The following is an 8,920-nucleotide window of genomic DNA, read 5'->3' on the forward strand; positions in this document are numbered from 1 at the left end:
GGGCTCGCGTATACGAGCGAAACAAGCGTAGAGAAGCAGAAGATGATCTTCTTCATCGTGTGTCTGCGGGAACAAAAGATGGCTGCGGAGAGGTTCGTCGGCATTCAGCATAGGGCACTTTTGCACCGAAGTTATGGACCTGCCTAGCGAATCTGTGCCTGTATCTTAGCCCCCTGGGATACAAAGGGTTGAGAAGCGACAGTTGTGATGTCATTGTGGCTGTACTGTATTAGATAAATCACCGACCCAATCTTTGGCTCAGTTCCGTCGAGAATGGGTACGTTGATGTATAACGTGTGTCCCGTTCGTATCTTTTCGCTGTTCCTTGTGTTTTTTTTTAGTGGTAGTAACCACGCTTCAGCCAGTGATTCATAAAATAACTTATAAAATTAGAAATATTTTTCATTGGTACTTTCTTTTAAGAAATGCAGGTTCTGTATTCATGTCAAATTTGTAGTATCAGCATGACTCATGCAAATCGAGGGTGCCTTGGTGATGACATGGTTTAACAGCGTTTGTTAAATAAGACTGTTTTGGCATGGACTTCTAAGTAAGGTTAGTTAAGTGCGCAGCGAAAAAGAAGCATTCGAATTTTTGGCTACCTGTACCATAATTCTTTCATTGGGCATGTTAGCTAAGTTGGCAACGAATTGTTGATTCATTTTCTTGGTGCTAACGCAGAAGCACTTAAAAGAGGGGCAGACAAGGAGAAACATGACAGTGTGCTTTCTTTTGTCCTGTTTGCTTGGCCGGCTTACCTTCTTGCTCTCCTCTACACTGCCCTCTACACAGTAATTGACACTAGTGGCAAGAGGCTCTGATATGCAAATATTTGGATCATGCAAATATCTTTTAAGCGGTGCCTTAGGTTTCAGCTCCCCACTACATTTACCATTGGCCCAGCTTCAAACCAGGGTAACATGCAGCACTAGTATAGATGGATGCAAGTTGAAAAATTTTATTTGTATCGTCTCTTTTGAGCTTGAAGTTTTCCTGGATGCACTATAGTATAGCCGTGTTTTTTATGAACCGAAAAAGGAAGACATGACAGAAAAAAAAATTCTCGTGTAAGTTCATTGGGGCTGATAACTTATGCAAGATATAAGAAGAGCAAGCTGTGTGATGAAGAGGCGAGCATGCTTGACCGGACGTCAAAAACATGTGTGATCGTCAATTTCAGTCCGTTAAGTTGAACCCATTTCTGAAAAGTCACGTAGGTATTTTTGCTGAAGAAATTGAAATAATTTTTTTTCACCGATTTCACTTGCCAACCCCTTTCGAGTTATTTTATTTGTATGCAATTGTATATTTATCGATCATGAAAGCCTAGTTTTTTTTTTGCTGAAGCTTTATTCAGCTGTAATTTTCTTTTTATGTAAAATCTCCGTACCCTAGTGCTCTGTCGTGTTTTTTCAGCAATGCAGCTGAGGAGGCCTGCCATCCATACTCGCCTTCTTCCCCGGAGCTGCTTAAGCAACAAGCTAAAAAGCTTGCGCAGAACGTTACCCGAAGATATTCTGATGTATGTGTGTGAAATATATGGTAAAGAGAGGACCAGGAAGACAAATCGAGTCTGTGGCGCGCAACATTCTCCAGAGAGGCTCTTATGTCAAGAGGGCCCACTCCCTGGAAGTATTGCGCAATGATCTACAGTCACTTCATATAGTTTTCGTGCACATCACACATATATCCATTCCTTACTCGAATCCTGAGTCGCAAACCCGTCTGCACCCTAACTGTGGTTGCTTGAACCACGAATGAAAATGTCGTATCTGTTTCATGCAAAAACGTGTTAGGGTTTTAACGTAGCTAAACCTAGTAGACGTTCCAAAGCGTGTGTTTAGCCTGGTTAGCTCATATTTTTCTTTTTTTGGGTCGTTACAAGTATCAAGTATCACTAGAAGAATCAAGCCAACTAGCCCGTCAACAATTCTTACTGAAGTTCAATCCTCTAATCGACATTGCTAAACTCTGGTGTTACGTCAGAAAACGCAGTGAAGCACTACTGAACGCTTGAATCCGCATTCCAAACGGCACCCCGAACCAAGAAAGCCCGAATATCTAAACGTATCGCTCATTTTCGTGCGAGCACCTTTGCAAGGAGACGACCCAGCTGACCCTACTACAAAGAGGGCGCTCATTGCACACTCCGGGAGCGCCGTCTGGAGGCGGTTGGGGTTCCTATGCAGCATTAAGTATACTTACAGCAAAGACACGTGGTATTTGCAGCTCCTTTCTTTTTCTTTATTTAGGCGATAGCCTTGAATGGTCCGTTAGCAACGAAACCCGACGTCGTTGTTGGCATCCAGGAAGAGGGTTCCAGGAAACCCCCAATGACGTCATTAGCAAAGAAAATAATTCCTTCCGAAGATGCAGCAAATTGAACCAATTATGCATTCAGATTCCCAGGTGACCGGAAACCGATTAGCTGCAAAACCGCGTTGCTTCTTGAGGAATAAATTTTGACCTATTGCATGCGTTACCCTACGGCTGTATGCTAATGAGTACTTGTGTGATTATATAGCAAGGGAAAAATATAAGTTAAAAAATTAATGCTTCCGCCTTAAAAGCACGTAAGCAGCCTTAATTTCCATCCGTAATTTTGCTTTCGCGCCCCTCACAGACTTCTCTGCGGCGACGATGACTCTTACTCCAGTCAGCGCGGCAGAAGTCGAGAGCTTCATTAACAGTAGCAGTTTAGCTGAACTACAGCAGGCGCTCGCTCGCGGCGCAACCGCCCACCCATCTTGGCTAGGCCGTGCAAAGGCTGTGGCGTCGCGCCAACTGTGGCTCACACCCTCTCGTTCTCCTTTTTTTCTGCTGTTAACCGGCGTAGTTGCTGCGGCGTCAGACCGGGCGAAAATTTTGGCGTCGCGCAAGGCCTGGCTCCCAGCATCGTCTTCTCTTTAGTTCGATCCATAGGCCGCGCTCTTAAAGCTCAGCTCAGGGGGTCAGGGCTCCGTAAAGGAATGCTTATGATCGATGTGGGCTGAAACATTGTGCGGGTAGTTGGTACCCCGCTCTTAAGGAAAGGATTGTTATAAGTACATTTTGTGAAAGAGGTGTACAGAGCGGTAATGATACTGTAGTTTTGATAGCGGAAACACTAAATCTATACGGTGCTAACTGCAAAAGGAGGAACCGCGATACTCGGTTTTATAGAGATCCCAGGTTCAGTGGCTAAATGCTGGGGTCCCGGGCAAAGGCCGCATATTCTAATTTTGAATTTTGATCATACTAGGGTTTTCTGCAAAAAGTAACTTTCCTAAACTATAAGAATAATGGAAAGCTCAATACAAATAGCCTAAGATACGTTGGTATTGTTAGCGATAATTTGGACCACCGGTTTACAAGAGAGGTGCAATTATACGCAGAGTGAGTTATTTGTACGAAGGCAAAGCTTCTAGATGGTATGCGGGAGATATTTCCTGAAGACCATTTAGCAAATATTTTATTACGGGCAAACTGCTATGAGTATTCCCCTACCTCTCAGCATGATATGCTTGGCACCACGCAAGAAGGACAAAAATTTTGCTGCTGCCTTAGCATGTCACTCGGTTGTCGGGGTGCGCAAAGTGCGACAGCTAGGGTATCCCTCGCCACGATTTGCTTTACTTTATGGTTAATGCATATGGCGCTGCATAATATATGAGCACCTAATACGCACGTTTTTCGGCATTCATATACGAATTCGTACTGTTCCCCAGGTGGTCGAAATTTCCGGAGCCCTCCACTACGGCGTCTCTCATAGCCTTAGTCGCTTTGGGACGTTAAACCCCATAAATCCAAATCCAATCCATTATATTTGCGCAGAAAGAACCGACCGGATCTGCACCTCCCGTGGGTATACCTTAGTATATGGTTAACAAGACGAATTTTAACTCGGTGCAATAACCGGCAAAGGCATGTGTTCCTGTTTTACTCGATAACGTAAGAGCTCGTTCTGCCGAAAATCCGGCGCCGTCTTTTGTCGACCTGCGTCAGGTTTCAAGTTCAGGATTGCTGAAAAAGAAGTACAGCTGGGTATAGGGTAGTACATAAATAAATTAATTAGTACAGAAGGAGGTCCCAAAGTAGAGACTGTCAGGGGGGACCTCCTGTATTAATTGTACATATGAAGCAGATAAAAATGTGGCAGATAAAAACTACATATTCGGAAAACAGGTGTAGTGGGAACTAATAACCATAACAAAAATTTACTTAAGCACGTTGAATGTTACAAGCACGTTTAGAAACACGGCGAAAAAGAGGACACAATACTGTAGAGAAGTACACAAGCAATAAAAGCAGTACGCAATAAATACCGGGATCAGTGGTACCGTAATTGGCATTGAATGAAGGGGAATTACTAAAAAATCTCAGGGATCCTGAAATCAGAATACAGGAAAAGAAAACACCCGGTATCGGGTTCGAGCCCATGCCCTCTGCATGCAAGGGGGGCACGCAACTTATAGGACACTTTTTTTTCAACATGTTATTTATAGACCTTATGCAAAAACTGGCGCCCCCTTGCGTTCACCGCGCGCGTTTCCGCCATGTTAGGGGCTTACGGATACCGCAGTATATTGCAGTACGGGTATAGCGACGCGCACGTTGGCATTTATCGCCGTTCAAGATGCCCAAAAATTGCTCTGTACCTTGCTTTACACAAAGAGGACTCAAGAATAACTAAGGAAACAAGGTAAGAGTGCCATCTTCGTGCACTTTTTTTTCTATTTCTCGCCTGGAGCCCGATACGAGGCAGCGGGAAGCCTCTTGCGGGTGTCGAGTGCTTTTCGAGGGTTAATAATTAGAACGTACACGAAGTCACAACATAAATAACACTTGCAGAACTAAAAAGGCTAATAAGTGGGCTCAACAGAATGGAAAGCTGGGCTTAGTTGTAGGTTGTTCATGATGAAAAGTTCTGGGCGCGAACAAACAAAGGACGGCGAAGAAACCACAGGACAAGCGCCTTTTTCACAACTAGTTTAATGGGAAAGCAACAAACACTTAAATACGAAAAGATATCACAGGTAGGTACAGATGAAAACAGTTAAGATTCCATGTCATGACTGAACAAACTCAAAATTTTCGCAGATAACCTATTTCCTTTTTCGTGAGCGATACTGATGGCTTATACTCACTCAATTACCGTGCGAGACAGTGTGGAAAGCTTCCATCACCTCTCTGGTTCTTTGTTCAGGGTGACGGAATAGAACCTTTGTTGCCACAAAGATAGGCCGGCAATTATTTCATTCTTGGAGGTGTTCCGTCACCCCTGAGGCACTGCTATTGTTGTGCTCTTCACATTCACATTAATTTGCCAGGCGAATGTTCAAACAACGCCCAGTCTGCCCTATGTACACCAGACAACAGAGAAAAGGGATCTTGTACACCACTCCTGTTTCACAGCGCACAAACGTAAGCCGGTGTTTGACTGTGCATGCGCGGGAAATACGGTCAACCTTTTCCGCCTTTGTATGCACGAGGGGGCATAGTCTACCTGATTTCAAAGGGGCGGATAAGGCTACTTTGACATCGTATCTTTTGCCACGCGTCTTAAACCCTGTGATAAGCGGTGGATGTAGGGAATGACCGCATGCTTCTTCAAGTTCCCTTCAGCGGGGGGCTGTTTGATTATCTTGTATTTGCTGAGGAGCGCTCCTACTGCTAGCAGTTACGGCGCACTGCGTTTGTGAGCTAGTCGTTTCTCATGCGGGATTAGTTTTGCGTCTGCCGCTCGGCTTCATATGCCCGTCTTTTTTTTTTATCCTGAATCTTCGGTTTGCTTTTATCGAAGGCGTATGCAATCTTAAATTTGCGAAGTGTCAGAGGCGAACGGATACGCAACGGACTTTCGCGTAGCCCGTGTCAGTAACTATAGCGTAGGCAGTAGGCAGCGTAAATGGATCATTTACCGTTCGTGGTCGGCTTTTCGATCGTCGCGTATTTTGTGGAGATCGTATTTTCCAAGCGATGGTGTGACGCACATTGCAGCGTCGGAAGTCATGGTCAAGCCATCACTCTGCCGAATACCTACTATCATGGGGCGCAGAAATGCGAGCAACACAGATGTTCAGGTCGTTTTTTTTATTTTAACGCGCCGAAGCTCACCTGGGCTACGAGGCACGCAGTAGAGGAGGGCATCGGATTAATGTTGACTACCTGGGGATCTGTAACGTGCGCCGAAACCTCGATACACTGGCGTTTTCGTTTTTCGCCTCCATCAGAAAAACGGCCGCTGCAGCCGAGATCGCACCCACGTCATTCGGCTCAGCAGCACAACGCCTTAGGGACTGAGCCACCGCAACCGGTTGATCAGGTGGCTATGCTATCACCAGGTATTTTAGGCTTTATGTAAATTTGAAAACAGCTCATACCGCCCCTGATGCTCGACTAATTGTTGTTCTGACTTATTTCAGATAACTAACCTCACTGTAGCATGGTACACGAAGTTATCTTGCAATTGTGCATTAAGCAGCAATTTTCAGAAGACCATAACTACAAAATTTGTTCTTAGTTCCAATGTAAACAAGATGTTGCGCAAAGCATGCATTGAGCCAAATGCGGAAAAAAATATTTCCAGGCATGCAGCATATTTTACTGTGCGTGTTTCTTATGCAGGTGTCTTTCCACTGCATCTCAGATGAGCCGAAGATTCGCAAAGCAGGTGTCTGCGAAGTCGCTCGGAAATGTGGGCAACCCGGAAAGGTCCACGGGCCACTCGTCGCTCATTATTTTTCTCTAAAACTTAAAATAAAGCGATCGCACACGGTCCGCACCTGGCAGGTAAGTTGTCTCCGTGGAATTTTCCTTTCTCCAAGCTCCGTGGCCACAAGCCCCCAACATGGCGTCGCTTGCTCGTTTCGGTTTTCTTCCGGTAGATGGCAGCACTTTTGCATAAGATCGATTACAATGATCGATCTTTCATGTACATGAGCTATCTGCAAACATAAAGAAAACAGTGACTAATCAACACCACTAAGCAACGAAGCCTGAGAAAAGAGGCAATGCAGAAGAAATAGCTGATACATCATAATATGACACATCTAAGCAACAAAGAACTAAAGAAATGGCAATGAACAGCAGAGCACTAATAGTGAGTGCCATTTTTTTTTTTAGGTGTACAATCATTCTGCTGAATGGTTATGTTGTGCGGGTTATCTATTCGCAGAAAAATCTCTCGCGTGTGTCTTTTCCATAAACCATATTAGCAGAACTCATACTTCTGTTATCATTGGTTTCATCCGCCATCATACAGTTTATCTGCCGTTAACCGCCACCGAAATGTGTCACATTCTGCGTTGAAACACCATTTGCTGTTTATATTCATCTCGGTTCTTAACAAGCAAAGATTGGAATAAGTTACCAGCTTATTTCTATTTATTTCTATTAAAGTTACTATATGTGACAGTTCCGGGACAATTATTTTTTTGTGTACTTCAATTTCGACGTGTTTACTTCTGACTTTTGTTTAGAATGTTCTTGTTTTGTTGTTTCTTAATTTCTGTATCTTTTTCCTTTAATTTTGCCCGTCCCCTTTACAATGTACAACATTACAGTGAAGGTATAATAAATAAAAATAATGACATAATGCTGTGTCATGTAAAATTCCCCGTGTCGTTCGAAACAAGTGGCTCCTAGCAAAGAAAAAATCACAACATGCGTCTGCAGCGAGGCCTTTGTGACCCCATAGGCCTGCCTATAAAATAAAAGAATGAAAGAAAGCTCGCACTTTTTGCATGACATATTTTTTGTTCCACACTTGCAAGACGTCACGAGATGATTAAAAATGCGGAATATAGCAGGGAAACAAAGGTTACCACTCCTGATGGTAAGTTGTCGACGTGGTGTGTGCCTGTTTTACTTTACTGTATTTTTCTTTTATAATTGAAACAGAAGAAAAATCACGCAGTGTGATACAACTCTAAGCTCGCCGAGCATGTCAGGCTAGCGCCACGTCATCTGCATTTGCTTGGCCAGAGAAGTACTGGGTCGGTCAAAAGTTCCCAGGCCACATGGTCTTCTTTAGAGCGCTATAGTTGGGCAGCTACGACACCCCTGATGCCAAATATCTCTGTAGAGGATAGGCGAAGTGCCATTCTCACCTCCTAGAACCTTGATGTCTTTGTTGCTATCATAAGTGGCAGCATGCGCCGCTGAAAAGCAGACCCTGCGGCCTGGGAACTTTTGACAGACCCTGTACATCACATTAAGGGCGCATTCACAGTGGCGAGACGTAGACGTCGCCCGACCGGTTTCGGTCGATCAGTTGCGGTTGCTAAGCGCTAGGAAAGCCGATTTGGAGCATAACAGCTCGGCTTGAACCAGCTAGTCGACCTCCGCGACACGCAACTATTAAACCACCTTAAGTCCGCATGCTTGAAACGCATCCACGCTACCACAAATCAATATGGAATTATATTAACCCAGTATTTAGCTTGGATTTATGCACTTTAGGCGAACGAGAACCTCGCGAAGAAATCAATGGATAGCGGTATACAAAAAGCTTGTGCTTCAAAGCGAAGTATCCTAGCTGAAGTTTAAACAGCGACGCAAACAACACCCGCGCTGTAGTGTTTCTGAGTCAGTGAACTCGCGAAAAAAAAAAAAAGGCGTCTTTGCATTCATAGCACGCGTCTTTGCACCAGATGCGTTCTTTTTTCCCACGCATTCGCCACGAGCCAGGTTCTGGCTCTTGGCCAAGAATGGCAGCGCATAATGATGTAAAACTTAATTACGCTGTTTGGAATCTGTGTATTTTGCTGTTCAGAGTCGACCATGGCCGGAGTCTGGAGAGGCAGAAAGGAGACTTTCCCGCCTCAGTTCTATTATTGCTAAACGGCGTGTGAAAGGTTCGTCGACAGACGTAAAGAGGCTATTCGAAGCTTCTGATGGGAACATCAAATTTCCCATGTTTACGTGGGCTGCATGTGAG

Source organism: Amblyomma mixtum, chromosome 7 (genome assembly GCF_055824585.1).
Source record: "Amblyomma mixtum isolate Tamu chromosome 7, ASM5582458v1, whole genome shotgun sequence".
Classification (NCBI taxonomy): domain Eukaryota; kingdom Metazoa; phylum Arthropoda; class Arachnida; order Ixodida; family Ixodidae; genus Amblyomma; species Amblyomma mixtum.